This window comes from Sceloporus undulatus, chromosome 4 (genome assembly GCF_019175285.1).
Source record: "Sceloporus undulatus isolate JIND9_A2432 ecotype Alabama chromosome 4, SceUnd_v1.1, whole genome shotgun sequence".
In the NCBI taxonomy this organism is placed as follows: Eukaryota; Metazoa; Chordata; class Lepidosauria; order Squamata; family Phrynosomatidae; genus Sceloporus; species Sceloporus undulatus.
This window is the reverse complement of record NC_056525.1, coordinates 107,387,318-107,409,052: the sequence shown is the minus strand read 5'-3', so window position 1 is coordinate 107,409,052 and position 21,735 is coordinate 107,387,318.

Below are 21,735 nucleotides of genomic sequence, written 5' to 3'. Positions count from 1 at the left end.
GGTTTTCCTAACCACAGAGATGACCTTGCTAAGATGGAAACAATTAAAATGAGGAACAATTAAGATTAGCCTCCAGAGCAGAGCCATGCTGATCAGGGGATTCTGGCCATTGTCATAAAAACTAATGACTTTGCCAGGTCCTGTTCCAGAGAGAGATGCCAGAACAGATAAATCAGAGCTATGCACCTCCATAAGGTAAATTCATATGTCCAAATATGAACATATCATTCATTATGCTGAAACCTCTAACCATGGGAAAGGGGAGGAGAGGTTGGCTTGAGTACTCAACGAACATTTTCTAAACAAAATAATAAAAAAGTGTCTGTTGTGTTTTATTTACACCATTTCCCCAAATAATCAGGCAAAATGGTTTTGCTCCCACAGCGCTGAAGAGGAGGACAACAGTGGAATGATAAGTGGCTATATTTTTGTTCCAGAATGCACCATGAATTCCAAATATTTTATATGTGCCTTGTTGACCAGTCTTGCCACTGCTGCCTTCTATTGTATAAATGTTTGATGTACTTTTGTTCAATAAGTGAATGTGCTTTTCCTCCTTGAAGCACTGAATCATTTTCCTTCTCTGTCCACGTCGTTTTGTTTTTGGTTGCATATTAGAATGGCAAAGTCTCATTTGTGCAGCTGAAAAAGTGTGTGTTGGTGTGTGTGAGGGAGTGAGTGAGTGTATAAACTGTAACAAATAAGGAAAGGATGTATTTCACAATGAAATATTTGCAATGAAAAATAGAGGTTTCTAGTGCATCTGAACCCTGCATATTTTCTGCAGAGCATGCCTTAGCTATTGACATACTGTTGGTTTTATACATCCCAAGATGCATGAATTATTACTGTCATTCACCATTTTATATTTCTAGTTCCATAGCCTATGGCAACGCTTTATTTTTAGCTGTTGCTGGAAACTATACAGGACCTCTGGCAATGCTAGCTATTGATCAAGCAGTGTTCAGTGTTTGCCTGCTCAGTAATGCAAAGATGTGCTAATTTCCAAAAACAATATCAAAGCCTCAAATGATTGCGGTTGCCATTTCTTGACTCTTTAGCAATGCTAGCAAGAGCTGGCAAAATAATAATAGTAATAATAATAATATTAATATTGTTGGTGGTGTCCAGGATACGCTTTTGCCACTGTATGTGAAATAAAACTGGTGCCTCAGTTCTGAGATTGACGTGGTATTATAGATGCAAAGTACATTATGCCAAAATGAAAACAGGCTACGCATTATTAACAAACATGTTGCCCAAAGGAAAGTTATTAATAAGTGATACACCAAGAGGAGGGACGAAAGACTGAATGCGTAATCCGATAAGCAGCACCGCAGGGCAATGTTCATTTATTTTTCGACAGTCACGTTGAAATGAATGGAGGAGGACTGGTGGATTGGTCCCAAAACAGTAACAGTGTTGATTAATTCTTGTGATAACCATGTACTTCTCTCTCACTCTCTCCTACACACACACACACACGACATTTGAGGGTTTTTTTAAAAAAGGAAAACCCAGAACCCTCCCCCCTTCTAATAACAGTAAAAAGCATAAGAAACGGATGTATCCTTTTATGAGTCTAGGAAATGAAAAAATGGTTTCATTCTTATTTGGATCCCTTTGCCAAGAGACAGTAAGAGCACAGGGACTGCGCTTTTAATGTATGAATCTGAAAGCATTAAAATGATACCACTAATTAGTGCTTAAGAGCCCTGGCCTGAATGCATTTTCAACCCACATAATGCTTAAAGGCTGCATCCAAAGACAGCTACAAAATCAATGAGGGGACTTCCATTGGGAGTTTGTATTTAAGCTTTTCCAAGCACTATGCTCTGGGGAAGGTTTGCAAGCACAGCCCTTGCTCTGTAGGAATTAATTTTTTTGCTTCAACCAATTGTCTTCCTCCTTTGATTTACACTCCCCATTTCTCCCGATGATATGTCCCCTGCACCTCTTCTTCCTCCTTGAACTAGGTTTTTACCTGTGTGTATTGCCTAAATACCCTAAAAGCACCAGATCCCATCTGATCATGGAAGCTAAGCAGGGTCAGGCCTAGCACTTGGATAAGAGATCAAGTGCTGAATTACCAAGTGCTGAAGGCTGTATTTCAGAGAAAGGAACTGGCAAAGCACCTCTGAGTATCCATTGCCTTAAAAAACTGAAGGCACAAACACACACACACACAGCAGCTAGTGTTATTTCCTAATGTAGGGTTATGCTTCTAACATGTCTTCATGTCTAGATCAAGCAATGGAGATCTACCAACCTATTTGAATATAAAGTATATTTAAATGCTCATCCAGTTCCCAGGGAGATTAACAGGTGGATCAAAGGTGGGTCGGAATGTACATTCCCACACTGATTATAAGCAGAAAAACATGAAGGGAGGGAATGAAGGCAGTACAGAGAGACCATGTGACTTACTGTACAGAGGACAGTCCTTTTTTTAGAGCATTTTTACTTTAAACAGTTGTCTAGCCCTAGCCCAGGTGAGTGATGAAGAACGACCAGGACAAAGATCACAGAGGAACACTGATATTCATCACCATCTAGCATTTAGACAGAAGAGACACATATGTCACCTATGGTTAATCTCTTCGCTCCAACTAGAGTAGTCCCATTGCATCCATTAAATCATTGACTCACTGGGTGCATTCTACCTGGAACTAACCAACAGGATTCCAGTCCTGTTCATGGTCTTGCACAGTATGGTGAGATGTAGTGCATTTCTTTTATAGCAATTGTTTCTAAATGTGTGTCTCTGAATCAAAGAAAGCGAATATGCAAATCTGGCTGTCTGCTGTTGTCCTCTTTTTTGTGATATGTGTGTGCCCATGCTAGCAGACGCCTGTCACATTTAGTAGTCCTGATGTAAATTGGAAAATGTACACTTGCAGTCTTTCCTTTCCTTGAGTTAATATCAGAGCTTAGAATGACAGGTGTTTTTGTAAAAAAAAAACAAAAAACCACACAATTAATCATTAGTGAGCTCCAAAATTAATTCATTTTATTAACCTAAGTATAAGTTAGTACTCAAGTGGTTAAGACACTGATTCTATTGCTTGCAAGACTGGCAGGCTGGCAGTTCGAGGCCTGGGTGCCGCATGATGGAGTGACCTCCCATCACTAGTCCCAGCTTCTGCCAACCTAGCAGTTGGAAAGCATGCAAATGCAAGTAGATAAATAGGTATCACTTTAGTGGGAAGGTAAACAGCATTCTGTGCAATCCTGCTGGCCTCATGATCACAGAGTAGTCTCTGACAGTGCTGGCTCTTTGGCTTAGTAACCAAAATGAGCACCACCCCCTGTGGTCGGACATGACTTGACAACAATGTCAATGGGGAATACCTTTACCTTTATAAGATACTAATGTGTTACATTCATTCTTTCTTTAAAAAAAATGCAATCTACAAACCAGAGCCCCTATTCCACATACATGCAACCCCCCTGCAGTCCTCAATCAGAGTTCAGGTTGCACTCAAAATTCTTGCCAATCTGCACACCACAACTGTTCTGTGCAAAACTTTCCAGGGGCCCTTTCCCACTAGACAGCTATAGCACTGTGTATTCACTTTGATCGCCAGGTTTCCATCCTGTGCGTTCTTGTGATTTGTAGTTTAGGAAGCACTGTTTAGGATTCTCACTCAAAGTTCTAGCATCTCACCAACCCCAGGATCCCATAGGATGCAATCACAATTGAATCATAGTGCTGTGATTGTGAAAAGGCTGCAGGGATGCAGTTTGAAACTCATTTTATTACCAGATATTGGCACTCCTTGTTTCCAGACCTGATTACTTATTTGAGATAATGGCAAAGGGTAATAAAATAAAATAATTTAGCATGCCAAAAAATCTACAGATATTGATCTCATTATGTTCAAAGCAAAATGTAGAATTATTTCCCTACCTTATTGAAAACCTCCAACCAAGTTGTTCTTAATTTATTATTTCTTAGCTTTCGGTCATATTTATAGCCATCTCACCTAACCACTGTTAACTTCGATTCCCCAGGAAAAAAGACAATGTAAGCTGGAAAGGGATGACAGAAACATCTTGGAGAGGTGACCATTTTTATGAGACACATATTCATATGTCTTCTCTTGAAATAACCTACAACTATTTCAGGTATTGTCAACTGCAATATGTTGCAGTTAACATTTACTTCTGTGAAATGCAGTTCTTTTCTTTTCTTTCTTTTTTTTAATGTGATGTACTGTTTCATTCTGGAACACTCATAAAGCATCATAACATATTTCATAGATTTATATGACCAGGCCCTCAGCTGGAGTAACTGGCATGGGACCACTGACTCCAGCAGAGCGATTGTGACTGATGGTACCAGCTGAGGACTTGGTGTGCTGAAATGTGAGTATTCATGTTTATGTGCTTATGGGTTGTTTACTTATTTATTGCTTTAAATAAGCTATTTGTGCTTGACTGTCAGAAGAAAAATATCCTGGCCCTGAGCAATAGTGTCAGTGTAGAAATGCCAAAAATGCAATTGTTGTCTATTTGTCATGCTAGGAATCAGGGCTGGTCCAAGATTTTTTTTGCTGCTTCAGGCAAAGGAAAATATTTGCTAAAGGCAATAGGACTGGCAGTTGATCTTAGAATGAATCTACACTGCAGCATTAATACAGTTTAATACCACTTTACCTGCCATGGCTCAATGGTTTGTAATGCTGGAATTTGTAGTTTTGTGAGATATTTGACCTTCTCTGTCAGAGAGCTTTGGTGCCACAAGGAATGCATAGGACAGAGCCATGGCAGTTAAAGCGGTGTCAAACTGCTTTAATTCTGCAATGTGGCAGCACCCACAGTTCAGAACTGGTAATGGGACAACATCCTTTACTACAATTAACAGCAGCAATCTAGATTTGAGGAGGATGGGTTATGAATTAAGTAGGGGTGAGACAGTTATTTTAGGCAGCAGATTTGGGATATCATGAAAGGGCAGCAAATTATTAGCTACTTTGTTTCTTCTTATATTTTCATAGCCATGGATAGGGAGAGGTGCATATAATATTTTCTATCCATATACCAAAATGACTGATTTTGGACACAATGCACCTTGACTTGTGTGAATGGGAGGGATTTTGTTACTTCAGGCTGGCATTGTGAAAGACAATGTGCCCACGCAGCACTGTCTACTCTGTGCCAGGCAGCGCTCTGTCTAATGATAGGACTGGTCATATCAAGAAATGTCAATTCATCTACACACTGGTGTGATACGCCAAACTAGCTGCACTATAACAGTGGGATGACCTGCTGGAAGAGACTCACCAACTGTCTGAATTTAAAAGAGCATTGAAGACTAGTTTTTTTTCCAGCAGGCTTATCCAGATTCCTTTGAAACTGTAAATTTGAAATGAAATTTTTTAGATGTGGATTGTTTTAATTTGGGCATATATTATTTGTCCTTTTAAACTGATGTGTATTTTAACCAATGTGTTTTAACTGATGTTGTTGTTTGGAAATTGTTTTTCCCCCCCACCTCGATCTATGAAGAGAGGCAGGTAATAAATAAATAAATAAATATGTTGTTGTTGTTGTTGTTGTTGTTGTTGTTGTTCTGTCCCAATTGTACTCATGCTTCAAATGGTGACTCCTAAAAACAAGTACATACAAGCAGAAGCTACTAGAGATGTAAATGCTACTGGACTATGCACCCCAAAGCTTCACGTTCGCCTTGTGCATGGCTCAGGGAGGAACCATGGAGGAGTTGCTATGGAAGAACTTTTGCCTCAAATTGTATCCACATTACACTGTTATAGTAGTTTGATGCCAACCTATAAAATCCTGGGTTTTGTAGTTTGCTGAGAGCATGTTAGAGCAGCATGGTGTAGTGGTTTGAGCCTTGGTCTATGACTCTGGAGACCAGGGTTCAAATCCCAGCTTGGCCATGTAAATCCACTGGGTGACCTTGGGCAAGTCACACTCTCTCAGCCTCAGAGGATGGCAATGGTAAACCCACTCTGAAGAAACTTGCCAAGAAAACCCCATGATAGGTTCGTCTTAGTTGGAAATGACTTCAAAGCCCACAACAATAAAACATGTTAAGAGAGAGAAGAGGGCTTGAACTTAGGGTGAATCTTTGATCTAACTCTCCTTCAGTGTATTTGTACACACTTCATAGTTATATCAGTCTGATACCACTTAAACTACCATGGCTTCATTCCATAGAATCCTGGGATTTATGGTTCTGTAAGTTAATTAGAATTCCCTGCTTGAAAGCAATTAGTGCTGTAGTTTAGAGAAGTGGTTTAAAGCTGTTTAGCAGAGAATTTTAAGTACCTTACCAACAGGTAAATCCTGGTACTCCTTATCATGAAGCTATAGAAATTAAAGTGGTATCAAACCCATACAATTGTATACTGGGGACATACTCTGCAGGAGGTCTAGAAATGTAGACTGAGATGTATGAAGCCTCTCTCATCTCTAGCAAGTCTTGCCTACTGCTGGTTACCCCACTACTGGAAATGTGCAATCAGACCAGGCCAGAGCAAGAATTAGGGGTTTTTGTGAAGGGTAGTTGATGGATTGGCTAAGATTTGTTTGAATGATGTGGCATTTTTCTTCCTGCACTATGCAGCAATACCATCAGGCTCAACACATGGAACATACTAGTGGAAGACACAGATCTTTTTTTTAAAATAAAGAATTTTATTGAAAATAAACATCTAAAATACAAGTAACAACATACAATCGACAAACATAAAACAGCAAAATACATACCTGCAACAACAACATTTAAACATAGGTAAATTACATAATATGCTTGAGAGTGACCAAAAATTTTCTAATCCCTTCCTTGATAATTCCTGCTATTAAAAGTAGTAGACAAGGCAAATTCTCCCTTATCCCCCATTATACATCCTTGCACATGAAGAAGTCATCTGGAACTTTCCCTTCAGTGGATAGGTCATTATTACTTTGTGTGACACTTCCAATTTTTATCCATTAAGACCATTACCTAAGGAGGGAAAGGGTTAGAATGAATCAATGTGTAACAGTGTAAATTTAGCTTACTCCTATTGGTATATCAATGTATACAATAAGTTTAAACAAATTGAAACGAACATAACACTGTAAAATTACTTCCTACTCCCTCCGGTGTTAGTTGTAACTATATTTTTGAAGTTCTCCTCTTTACACAATGCTTTGTTTCATTCTTTCATCTGATAACTATTTACCATTACTTACTAATTCTTGTTCATCTTTTCTACTTTTTATTTTTACTACACTTTAAATTCTTCTGAACCAGAAATATGGCTATTTCAATTAATGTTGGTTAATAATAGTTTTACATTCTAAATCTTCCCCTTCTTTCCCCTTCTAGTCTTTTTTTGGGATCTTAAAATTTATTTATTTATTTATTCTTACTATAGGATTAACTATTCTGATTCCCACCCATCTCCTGGGGGACTTTTCTAATCCCTAAAGCTAAGTACTGCTATCTTCCCCCATTTCTTTTCCTAAATGGGTAGCATGCATTTTCATTCTTTTTTAAAATATATATATATATAGACTTATCTCTAATCAAGGTAGTAATCTGTGCATTTCAGCCATTTCTGTTAGAAGACACAGATCCTTGACGTTCTTAATATTTCCAGACTGCAGTTTCTCCATTCAATCCATTATTTACACAAGCCCAGCTTTGCTTCCAATAGCTTGCTCTCCTGGCTGTGGCATGTGTACCAGAACAATCTGCTGATAGGTGGCAATGTCTTACTTTTCTATCATTCTCTTCTCTGTTTCCCCCTTTCTTCCTGTCTTCCCAGTAAACCTTCTCTTTCTACTTTTCAAATGGCTCTGTGGCCTTAATCCTCCAGTGGTTCCCAAACTTTGGACTCCAGCTCCCAGAATTCCTGCCTGTTGGTCAAGTTGGCTGGGGCGCCTGGAAGCTGAAGTCCAAAACACTTGGAGGACCCAAGTTTGGCAACCACTGTGAGTCTAGACCAGTGATGGGGAACTTCCCATCCACAACTTGGACTGAGACTCACCATCTAGCCAGCGTCCTTTTACCTACCCAGAAAGGGCATGGGGAATGATGGAAGGCAGCTTTGTTGGGACCATATCAGCATCTTCACTCTGTGTATATTATTCTAGCCAGAGTAGGCTTCAGCATTTGGCAAAATAAGACCACAGGTTTAGGGAACAGATGGTGGGGGACTACAGTGGCAACATCCCAGCTGTTCTCATGAACTTTCCAACTGTTCACCTCTGTTGGAGGGCAGAATGGTAGCCAGGGTGGTTTGTGCCAGAGAAAGCATCCAGGCCCCTGTAAACTGGCCAGAATGATCCACTCTAAGTCATTTTACATACATGTAAGAAGGAAGAAGCACAATTAAACAGAATTTCTTCTAATTACAATTATCTTTTGTATATCTATTTGTATCACATTTCCCCTTGTTGCTCCCTGGCAAAGGAACATACTTCTACCTGACTGCTGGTTCTTTTGTCTCTTTTTCACTATCAAAGTGTCCCTTTCCCCTTTCTCCTGAATGTGTGTTATTTTTCACCTCTAAGCCTATAAGCAGCAGGGATTGTGTTATTTTTAATTTTTTTTATCACAGCTGTGTAATTTCAGGATTATCATCATCCTATGGGCTGTTCCAGCTGTGGGCTTTAGTCAGAGTTTAGAAAAGTTATTTCTTGTCATAGTGTGCTGCTCTATTTTTATCTGTTGCTTTTAAATGGATATGTTTTAAATGGTTTTAACTCTTTAGACAGTGTAATGGTATTTAGACATTACTTTTTGTATGTTTCTATCTGCATGTGTTCTTACTTGTATTACACATGGTATAAATAAACCAATGAAATACAGTACAGTACTTTTCTGGAGTATGACACCTGGAATCTCCCAGTCATCATAGTTGCTGGGAGACTCTGGGAGCCATAGGGCCTGAGCAGACACCAAAATAAAGCTGCTTCGGGCCACTTTGGAGGTATGCTGTTTAAATGATATACACATCTTAAAAGGCCAGTAGCTGCACCATAGCTGCGCTCCAGTCCTTAGGACTGGAGCATGGCTTTGGCGCAGCTTCCAGCCTCTTAGGATGCATGCATCATTTAAACAGTATACTTCTAAAGTGGCCCGAAGCAGCTTTATTTTGGCCTTTCTGTTCAGACCCATAGGCGAGTTACAGACCGCCCAAAACGGGCAGTCTGCCACTGCTGCCAGTTTCTACGTCCGGGAACTGCAGCGGCCAAACCGTGCGGTTCCTGGGCACAGCCAGAAAGAAGCGCCGAAATGGTGCTTCTTTCTGGGCCCCAGAAGTGGCGCTACGCATCCGCGACTTGAAAATGGCGGCCCATGTGTGGACGGTATATTAAAGGTATCACTGTTTTGTGGATTTTGGATTATTCTATACTCTGTATTTATGGAACAGCTTTATTAATCAAACTAGCCCAACTTTGTCTCCTCTGACAACAGAAATTCTGGGTTTCAAAACCTCCATACATAAATCTACCAGTGCTTGCAATGGCAGTAAGCAAGCACTCAGAGCTGAGTGCTTGTTATTTCCATGCACAGACACACACCGGGCTCTTTTAGGATTTGTCCTGCATTTTACCCCTGTGGGCTTTGAACTAGGCAAACATCTGTAGACCCCAGTCCTGGTATTGCACTCTGTCCCATATATGAAATAGAGTAATGAGACCTATGCTAAGAGGTCAGCAAAAATGAAAATAAATGGAGAGTCTGTAGATTTAAGATGTACTTTGGATGTATGGGTATTCTTACAAGTGATTCTTGGCTGCCCAATACAAGAGCTCATTATCAAACATGATCAAAGCTGATAAGACAGCTAAGCATAAAACATAGGGATACCTGTGGCACTCAGCCAAATTTTCAAAAGCTCTCTCCAACAATCAGTTTCCACCTCTAACAAGACTGATCTAATCTCATTCAGCAGTAAGGTCTACCATCAATGGCTCATTCCAACTAGAGTAACATTTCTTCCAATTGGAAGGGATTTGGCAGGGACAATTTATCCTACTGTTGTCCCTCTTTTTCAGCTGCTTTTAAAATGTCCCAGTTTCTCTTTCCTCCATCCACTTTCCCCCTTTGGGGCTATACAAACTACCCCAAAGGAGTGGTCTCCAGCCATCCTATTACTGGCCGGATTGGTGCCATGGCAACCGCATGCCACGGCACCGATCCAGCCTCTAGAAAGTGCAAAAAGGAGCCAGAAAAAGCGGCTTCTTTTTGCAGCTTCTAAAGGGCATCATAGCCATGTTGGGGCGGCATGATGACACCCCTTCAACACTGCACCGTTTGGACACAGCACCGGAGTTACACCATGATGCTATGCACCATCTAGAAGGGCACGTGGCATTATGACTTGATGGGGCAGAGTCATGGCATCCAGCGTACGGACTCTGTGCTGTGGCTCTGCCCACTGGCCAGCACAAAGTGCTGGACTGTATTGGACCTTTGTCCTCAGTTTACTTCAGTTGCTGCAAACTGAGTTCAAAGCACAGAACTAGTTTGCCCTGAGCTTGGGGGTCGGGGGAGAGAATAACAAGTGGTGGTTGGAATTTTGCCCTTCCCAGTAGGCTCAAACAAAAGCAAACAGCTGCAGGCTCTCCTAGCTTCTTTGTATTCCTCATGAATAACTTCTGCCATCTTCACCACATTGTGATGTTGCTTGGCCATACATGTCTCAGTTTTCCTCTGTGAAACGTTAAGACGGTATGGCGTAAACCCATTACACTGATTTACAATTCAGTAGCTGAGTCAATAGGGCTACTCTAGTTTGGAGTAGTGATGTGTGCAAGCTGAAGAAAGAAGATGAGACAAAGGAAGGGGACAAAGAGAAAGAGTTGCTTTGGTCATGTCTAACACTGCCTTGAAAAATTACCCACAAAGGAATGTAACCCTTAATGGAAAAACAAAAGTTCCACAGGCTTGCAGTGCAAGGTTCTTGATTTGATCTGTTTGGTTTTTTTTTAAAAGAAAAACCTCTCTTCCAAATTGGTGTTAGTCTATCAATAAATCATGCAGAGCTGCCTTATTTCTTCAAGCCATAAGGGGACTCGGGTTGGTGATTCATGTACCTCTAATAGAGGAGCTCACTGACAGATTGAAGATGGGTGCCCAGAGAGGGAAGTATCTTGCTGCTACATCTGCTCTTGGTCATGTCCGGACTTCTATTGTCAGGGATGTCTAGTTGGTTTATAAGGTTTCCATAGCAACTTAATATTCAATATGATGTCTTCTTCCTGCGGGAGATGTAGCTGGATGCTTTTCCATGCAGTGTTATAAACATTACCCAAAAGCAAGAATGAGGGAATGAGAGCTTTTCTGTCAAGAAGAAGGACACCAGGTCTGGATCGATGAAGCACTGTGTGAAAAACTTCCTTTTATCTGTCCTGAAATCTTCCACAATTCACATTCATTGGAAATCCCCAGGTTCCAGTATTACTGGAGAGAGAAAAAAACCTCTCCTGATCCACTTTCTTCACACCATGAATAATTTTATATCCTCTATTATGAGGAGCATCATTCACCATTTTTCTAAGCTAAAAGGCCCCAAAGAGTGCAAGCCTTTCTCATAGGGGATTTACCCCAGCTGTTTTGGCTGCCTTATTCTGTCTCCCTCCCACCCCAGTCCTACAATATACTTTTTGATGAGCTTCAACCGTACACAGTTCACTTTTATACTTTTATAGTCAGGGCATGGATGATAGATTTGTATTAAGGCATCATGGTAACAGCAGTTTTACTTTCTGTCTTAATGATCCCATAGGTTTTGCCTCCCCCCCCTCCACATCAGCTGCATAAATGGGCCATTATCATCAAACTGTTCCCACCATGGCTCCAAGATCTATTTCCTGGTCAACAGTCATCCCATTAAACCCATCAGTGTATCAATGAAATTAGAATTTTTCACCTCAGTGTGTATCACTTTACATTTCCTTACAATGAATGACTGTTGTCATTTTATTACTTATCTACCCATCTCAGAAAGAACTTTGTGGACCTCCCTGTTTTCCCATTCAGAGTAATTTGATGTCATCAGCAAATCTGGCCACCTCGCTGCTCATCTCTAACAATGAAAGTCTGATCATTGTTTCGTAAAGTCAGCAATATCATTTGTTCTGCAAGAGATCTAAAAAGCTTCAGTATCTTCCTAATAATTAAGGTGTGTTCCTAACCAAATTGAATTTAATAAATATGTTGAAAAAAATTCCCGTTTTAATTAGGTTTGGAGTCATTCTTTAAAATAAAGAAACATCACACAACAACTATTAGAAAACAGTGTGAACTTGGTGGGACAATCTAAGTTGCAACTTAGGTTGTGACTGTGGATTGTGAGCTGGCAAGCTTGAAAGTAACTGGTAACTTATAATTAATTGATTTTTTTAATGGGGAAATATGCAACCTTATACATGTATTACAGTTATAAGAAAATGAAAGATAAATTCATTCATTTCATTTCATTTATTTATGGTTATAGACTACAATATAAACCAGGATATAAAAAACACACACACACACACACACACACATAATTACCGATAAATTTAAAATTAATTCCCAGAGATTAACCCTAAGAATAATTAAAATTAAAGAAATACAGTGGGCCTTTGGTATCCACTGTGGTTTGATCCCAGGACCCCCTGTTGATACCTAAATCTATGGATACTCAAGTCCCACTAAATACAATGGTGTAGTAAGATGATGTCCCTTACAAACAGTATGATGGCAAAATCAAGGTTTGCTTTTTGGAATTTATATATTTTAAAAATATTTTCAAGGTGGAGATGCTTGAATCCATGGATTAAAAAATTCATTGATATGGATGGCTGACTATAAAGGATTTAAGCACTCCAAGTCTAAAAATCCTAAAAAATCCAAGTATAAAAACATGAATTTCATCGTGTATTTGTCTAAAGATAATATTGGCAGAGTCATAGAACCTAGTGACCATTTCTGTAATTTGTGTATCCAAATCATTGAGCAGAAGTGATAGGCAAAATCTCACATATCTACCAGGAAAATTTTGTAGAACTGGAATGATTAAATGAAAACTGATGCCTTGATAAAATGATCAGTATAATAAGACATGGGCTAGACGCTAGAGTCTTGATGTCAACATTTGTATAAGAAGTACATTTATCATATGGAGTTTTTTTAAAAAAATGCCTTCCAATACAGCTGATGGAAGGACATTAAGACGTGTCACAGTGAAGGTGTGTATGAATTTATTAAGTGTTAAAACAGTGAGATATTTAAGACAAACAAAAGAGGTTGCCTTATTAGCCACTGGAATTTTTCTAACCTGGCATCAGAGATTTAGTAGTTCTAGATCCCATATATGCTACTGAGGAACTGATTTGGCCGTCTCAATTCCCATTTGTATTAAATCAGCCTGTGAGTTTGCACATAAGGATAATTTTTTGTTTAGCATTTGTTTCCAAGAGGAGTAATAAGGTCAGTAGGGCCAGTCCACATGGTAGAAATAGAAAAGTTTCAGGCAATAGTTACTCATTACAATCCAGGCCTGACTCTCAATAGAGATCAGGCCTACCTCTAGTTGAAAAGCTGTATTAGGAACACAGCATGGAACAGCAATAATAATAATAACAACAACAACAACAACAACAACAACAATGACCTCAGGTATATTAAAACTATTAAAAGTACATATTTGAGGACCATATAATATAATGGAGACAACATTGGCTACACAGACACGTACTGCAGTGAGGATAAAAGGATAATTTTAGTTCTCTTTTGGTGTACCTGCAACTTTATTATTTCTTTTATAGTTCTGGGTGTGTGGCCTCAATAAATAATGGAGGAGGACTATCACATGGTTCAAATTGTGGCCTGAGCTGCTAAAAGACAAATTCTCATTTTTTAAAAAGAGCGTCTATTGGCACCTTAAAGACTAACATGTTTTAGATGGCAGAAGTTTCCTCAGTATCCTCCAGTCCACAAACGTTTGTACTAAATATAGTGTTCTGTGTACACTTGATTTTCCTTGCTTCTGCTGTGATTGTATGAAAAATCTACTCTCCATCTAGATTTTTAAAAAATCTTTTTAAATAAAACTTTATCTATTTTAATTGCATTTTAAAAACAAGAAAGTAAATATTTACTTTTTAAAAAAATAATGATGACCGCAATGCTTATAGAACTATTTTTCATTCTTTGGAACTTTTAACTGTAGCTCACTACTTTGCAAAAGTAACTTTCCAAGCTCTGGCAAACTGTCTGGCCTTTGGGGCTCAGGCTCCCTCGAGAAAGTGCAGGTCTTTAGACTTGACATCTTCCATCAGTGTAGAGCAGCCATGGATGAGATTATTGGTGCCTTGGTCCATGCTTTCCACTTCATAGTCAGAAAGCTATCAGTCTGTCCTCAAGAGCTTTGAAGTGCTCCACTGCTCCTTGTTAAGGGGATCTCTCCCCATCTACCGTTTCTGTGCCCAGTTGCTCTGAAATGTCACACTCTGGAATAAGATTAAGGTAAACGAATTCTCTCCTTGGGCAGTGTTGCTTGACATGATACCCTAATGATGCCTGAGTCCTAAATATCTATTTATTTCCTTGCCATCTCCCTTGGAAGCACTGGGTCATCAGTTTATACTCCCTGTCAGAGATTTTCTTTCGGAACCTCAGTCGACTGAATGCCAGTTCCAGTGAAATGTTTTCTCCCCATGCCCCACACTCTCCCTGGAAATGCTATATATTACAAATGAAAGGCCTTGTATGTTCCCTGCTGTGTTACATGGGTGGATGAGTATTTAAACTTTTCAACAAATATGAGCTATGTAGGAGGATACTGGTGAGGCTTCCATATCAACTGGATCTCACAATGTCATGGAGACTTTCCATTTTCAAAGGTGGAGATAAAGGCAGATTACATCATCACCCTGGCTGTTGTGATATAACATTTGGTCAGAACAGAAACTGTGTTGTTGTTGTGTGCATTCAAGCCATTTCCGACTTAATGCCAGCCATAAGCTGAACCTGTCTTCGGGTTTTCTTAGAATGATTTTGTTCAGAGGAGGTTTTCCATTGCTTTCCTCTGAGAGCAGGTGACATGCCCAAAGTCACCCAAGGTTTCATGGTTGAGCTAGGAATCAAACCCTGGTCTCCAGAGTCATAATCCAACACTCAAACCATTATGCCATGCTGAGTCTCCAGAACAGAAGCACCAGGGCAATTATGTCAATAATAATAATAATAATAATAATAATAATAATAATAATAATAATAATAATAATAATAATAATTTATAGACTGGAGGATCAGATGGGTTACAATCAAGAATAAAACATAGTAAAATAATAAAACAATTTCTAACCCACAATTAAAATACAACAGCTGGCCCAACCATTATGACTGGCCCAGCCATTAGACAGAGTAAAGTTGTCAATTCAGTTGCTGGGAGGCAGCAGGAAGGTGTTAGAGGAGGGAGCTGTGGGCAATGCAAACTGCCCTGTATCCCCTAGTCTGCCACCTTCAAATATAATGGATACTGTTGCATTTTCAATGCAGAAGAAATAAGAATCTACCAGTACAGATGGCTTATGTATATGGAATAAGAGGAGTGCTATTGGTTCTAAATGTCCAAATGGATAGAGCTGGGGAGGAAAAATGGCAGTATTCCACATCTGCTACTTTTCCTAGGCTTGAAGCTGCAAGATGCTACTTGAAAAGTAGTCTTTTTGTACAACTTCTTAGGTAATCACCTCTGTACATTACTTCCTCTGTTAGTGCATGAAGGAGCAATAAGCATACTTTGCACACTTTGGGAAAGTCACTTCTTAGACAACTCCAGAATCCTCTAGCCATCATAACCAGTTGGGATTCTGTGAACTGTAGTGCAAAAGATATTTTTGCCAAACTCTGATACTCCAAAACTTACATACACATACATTTAATCTTTCTTTTATAAAAAGAAAAAGAAAAAGGAAAGGCCTTTCCAATACTCATGCCTATGGAGATGAACTTGGAAGGCAATGTGAAAAGAGTCAGAGGACTAAAACCCTAGCATTCTGCATAGCTTCTTATAGTTGTGCTGCATGTTTGCAAGTCATGAAGAGACAGTTGAAAGAGGATGAACGGTCCAACCAGTGCAGACCATGATACATATCTGCATGGCATCATAACATAAATGTCTGATATCCTATATCTTCATCCATCTTGGGTATTGCTTAGTAGTAGTTACTGAACCTTGCAGATTGTACCATTTCTAGGGTTACAAGGGTTGCTCCTCAAGCATTTCCATGACTAACAGAACACAAACATAGGATGAAAAATATGATGGTATGCATATTTAAGCATTCCATTTGGTGAATTTGATCAGTTTTGATCTGGTATATATATATATTCCTTTTTGAACTTTTAAAAAATATTGTTAGTAGAAATGTCGGTGAACAACTTCACCTAGCAGAAATGAAGGTGAACAACATTTTTCCACTCTTAAATCTGGTTGGCCCAGTACTCTGCAGGCTTTTATTTTTAAATTCATATCAAAATGTGTGTGCATTTTTGTGTCCATTCCTCCAAGAACATGTATTTTTGTTCACAGTTATGCCTACATTTTCCCAGATAATTTTCCTAATAAAATACATTTAAACATTTTTTTTGGTCTTGAGACATTTTTATGTGCACATTCATCATTAGATGAATTAGATATGCAGAAGTATTAATTCTGTATGTGTTACTGAGCTGAAAACTGACTAAAATACAAAGTGAGTGAATTTTCCCACATCACTAAGGCTGCTATCCTTACAAATTGGAACAAATATGTAAACAAAATAAAAGGCACTTCAATTTTGGAGAGGAACCTTGCTTAGAATTTAGACTTTCAAGATTTGCTTGTGATTTTTTTTTATATCAATGGCGATAAACTGATTTTCTCCAGCAAAAAGATTAGGAGAATCAGCAGACAACATGTATTAGCAATGCCTAATTTTACTGCCTCATTTGAAATATGTCAATACTGTAGGGGGTACAGTGAGCAAATGTGTTTGAAATTATATATATAGATGTCATTAAAGATTAAAATGTTTCATCTTTCTATAAATAGACCTATAAAACATTAATAGTTACATTTCTACATTAGTAATTTTAAGAGCTGGTAATTATTATAGCAAAAAGCAGCCCAAACTACTAAAAGCCTATAGTCAGATACAATTAAAAACAGGAACAGTTTCCATATAACCTCTTCTACATAAATTAAAATTACACCCTTATGAAATATCACATGAAACAGTGTGTTAGCTTGATGTACATTTTTAGAACTCACAAGTTTTTGGTGTTTTTTTTTAAATGCCAGCAGGGTTATTAATATTTTCACATTCATAGTATTGAAGCAAAAAGAAAGGGGAAAATGTTTTAATTTGCATAGACCTTTATGTGGTACAACCATTTAGAGACTGAAATGCAGTCATCTACTGCTAAAAGTCACAGAAACCAAACAGAAACGCTTTTCAGTAATTACATTTAGTATTTATTATATGGTATTCCAGTACTTATTACATAGCTCACTTATTCTAACAATTGCTCAAGACAGTGTGTGTGTTTAACTTCAAAACAACCCTGCAGGGTAGGGAGGCAATGATTCAGGGATGCTTGGATCTAGTTTGAAATCTCCCATCCCAGGTCAACATGTATTGCTATCTGCCATTTGGGCATTTTGCAATGAAGTGCGTGATCGTACAATACAGTGTTTGCAATTTATTACAGTTATTGCAACAGGATAAGAGCAATGGCTTATCTCTCCCGCATCCCCTCCATTCTTTGCATATGCTGATTCCAACTCCTTTGCTTTTTGTCTTGTCCATTGCCTTCACTTCCTCTCTGCACCCAGCTCCATAATTTTTCATCATAGTTTCCCTGGCTTCCTATTCTTCCTGTCTTAAATCAATTTGTGTTAAAAACAATCACCATTGCCCATGATGCTCACTCCATTTTATTTCTGTCTCTCTCCGGCTCATTTGGAAGCAGACTTGGTGGTGCCATCCTAACAAATGAAGGCTATTTTGGGACTGGTCCAAATCCTTTAAAAACCGATGGCTTGATCCTACAGCCTGATCATCCAGCCCCTCCTTCTAAAGATGACTCACAGTAGAGAATGACTTAGCATGGCAATGCTCTCTGTACAAGCTACAACCTTTGCTAGCAGAGTGCTAAGCACAGTTAAGCCCAGCAGTCTGCACCTAAGGGGCTGCTGCAATTCAGATGATAACCACTGATATTTGAGCATCATCATAGGCATGGCTATAGGAGTGCTGCTAGGGCTACTCTCCACCAGAGGGTAACTTGAGGGGCTCCCATTAGAGTCAGCAGTTACGGTTGCCTGACTGAACTTTTGCTTGTGCAATGGGACTTCCGATTTCACTCCTCCCTATGTCTTTCACTGCTCCTTTTGATCAGCTCCAGAGGAGCCCCCAGCCCATAGATGTGGGAGGTGGGAATGATAGAAGAAGGGGTAGATAGAGTTGCCAGATGTCAGGAACTGATCCCAAGTCTCCAGTTTTCATGAGTTATCTCCAAGATGGGAATGAAGGTGCAAATTCTTCAGTTTTGTTGGTCCAGGCAAGAGGAAAGTATTGTGCAGATCTCCAGCTTAGGTAGTACACCAGCAGTTTGCTACCATTTGCAAGGTTTAATTGATTTGTTGCTGCAGCTTGCAAAGACTCTCCAGAGTGTCTCTGTATGTACAATCAGTTTTTTTCATTCCGTTCCAATTATTGTGATACCAGGGCTCATTCTCCATTGGGTTCTGCATCTAACTTCTAAATATAAGCAAACAGGCTAGACTAAATATTCCTTATCCCATCTCTCAAAGTAGGTGTGATAGAATAATCTCATTTCACCTTGATCTGGGAACAGTCCCCTTAGATTAGATTTCCATCTTAATTTCTAAATATGAAAATATGCTCCCCACCTTTCTCTTTGTGTGTGTTTGACTATCAAGTTGTGAATAACTATGGATGAGACATAGTGCTGAATGACGTCACCTGGTGCTCTCCCTAACCCTCAGGTTTTGGCCCAGAAACCTCAAAGCCTGAGGCAATATTGAATTGGCAAGCACAGGCTGCTAACACCCTAATTTGCTATCCATGTTTTCATCCTATTTTTGACACCCAACAAAAATGGGATTCCCTTTCCCACTGCAGCTTTCAGATCCCAAGCCTGAAGACTTGGGAAGATTTCCGGAAGACAATGGATTCCTCTGGAATGGTGGTCCTGAGGTTCAGGAGGAGAAGAGGAATGGGACATCTTAGTGCATGAGTGGGAGACCAGTTGTGCAACATGAGGTATTTTAGGCCAAGCAGAGGCTTTTTAAAAACCAAGAAGTAAAACTGAAGTCTTGGGGCTTGTTTGTCATCTTAGAAAGATTTCGGCTTTTAAAATTGCTCCCATGTCTCTTAGAACATGTGGGTTACATTATTCATTTTTTTTAAACAACAAAAAAGTAAATTTTAAAATGTAGTGGTGTGCATGTTCTCCCAGATTGCAAGGGAAGGGGGCAATGCTGAAAGAAGGCCAGAAGTAAACTAAAGGAGTTGATGGCTATCAGAAAGCAAGTCTGCTTTGTAGAATTACAGGACTCCTGAGGAGGCTTGCCTGGTCTCACACTTGTCCTTGTGTTGTTGTTTCTGCTCCTGCTGTTGCTGCTGTTACTACTGCTACTATTGCTACTCTGTTTTGGTTGGTAAAACATATTTCTCCCAGACATAATGTTTACTGTTATTGAAAAAGGCTTTAAAAACTATTACTGTATTTATGTTTTATTTGTTGCCTTGAACCTTCTTTTATGTATGGGCTGTCTGGACAACTTTTCATTATCTGTGTCCTAGAAACAGAAGAAACAAATTTGCAAGATCATTCTGTCTGGCAACTCTATTATCTGTGAGGCAGATGTCACCATCTAAAGGACAGAAAGGACCTTACCTAACATTGATCTGCCATACCAGCTGTGTAGCTTCTCTTACAACCTGGAAGTGCAAAGTCAAAGAAGGATCCGTTCCACAAAATACCAGAACAAACTTACTTTACATTACACCATTGCACCAGGGGCATCACAAGGAAGGTGTGGGGGATATGGGTCAAAGCAGGTAAGGGTGGTGACACTACTGCTCACCAAACATCTGCCTTTGGGCAGAAACAGGCTGTGGTGTTTTTCTGTGTCCCTTTAAAATGATCAAGAGATAGTGTGACTAGGGGAAGGCTTACGGGGAGGAGAAAGGAGAGGCCCCATGTTTTTAAAAAATAAATTTTAAAAAATAAAAAAATAAATGTTTTTAAATTATTCTTTTAAAATTTCTTTAAAACCATCATATCTTATCAAATTTTCACTTTAACCACATGAAACTATATGCATGTAAATATATTCAGGGTAGGCATATTGTATTGTAATTTGAAGGTATACTATTAATTTTGCTAATTGTTTATGTCACAACTATCACCATTACATTCAGAGATATAGAGGAATTATGATTTGTGAATAACCTTAGTATAGCAAACATTACTGAGGGTTTTGTATGCTGTGGTATGGCAGTAGATCAATTCACATAAAGTGAATACAGTGGGCCCTTGCTTTACGTGGGGGATCCATGCCGGACCCCCCATGTAAAGCAAATAACGTGTAAGCTTGAGCCCCATTATAACCAAAAGGGTTCATGCTCATTGTGCAGCCACACGTGCGCCCCACAGCCACGTGCGTGATTCACAAGCCCCATTGGATATAATGGGGCTCATGCTCACCATGTGGCAATGTGTGCACACGGGATGTGCGCACATTTCACAGGCGGCTTCAGCATATGCTGAAACCTGCCTATAAGGACCCTGTGTATATTGTGGGCTCACTGTACATGAGTTACCGCACTGGATGATGCCAACCCTAGTGATGCCACTGCATTGGACTGGGTTAAGAGTTTACCGTTAACACTAGGGAAGGAAAAAATTATAGCTCTTCTAAAATCCAGGCCTGCATGTTCAATTCTGAACATATGACAAACTTTGGATCTGTTACACAATAGGCAGTCTAAGAAGCCTATAAATTTGTAAATTACATTTCTAGCCCTCATGAGCACAGAGAAAAGTTCAGAACAGATGAAGAGTGCCCACTGACAATTTACGAGCCAGAGTTTGGCAGAGGTCTTCACTACAGAGTCGGGGAAATAAAGCCTTTCTCTGCACTAATAATGAAGAAATGTTAGTATACTGCTGAGCTTTCTGGACCTAAATAGTAACTAATACAGCCTGAGTGAAGACAGTTCATGGTTGTGTAGAAGAGGGAATTTCAGCAGGTATTGTTATGCAATTAGGTAACAAGCAAAACTTGCTAAAATTCCCTCTTCTACATGAGCATTAAAAGAACAAGAGCCATCTCCGGTTTTCACTTTGGCAACCCTAGGAAAGATATAAAACATAATCAGCCATGGAAGTAAACTAATGTGCTTGGTTTGCTGGATTTATTCACACAATGGAGTTTCATCGGTTCCAGTGTTGATTCAGATGGGTAGTGTTGTAATTGTAGCAACCTACAAAGTGTCAGTGCAATAGCTCTTGGTCAGTTAATGTCTGAAATGCAGCTCTGTTCTTGATTTCCTAACTCCTTTTGTTCTTGGCAGAGGAGAAAAACTGTGTACCTCTTGTTTCCTCTCTCCCTCAAACTCATCTGACAGCTCAGGCTCTCAGATTCTTCCCTGCAGCTCCTCTGCCCCAGCCTGAGGCAATTGGACTCTCAAGCTTTTCAT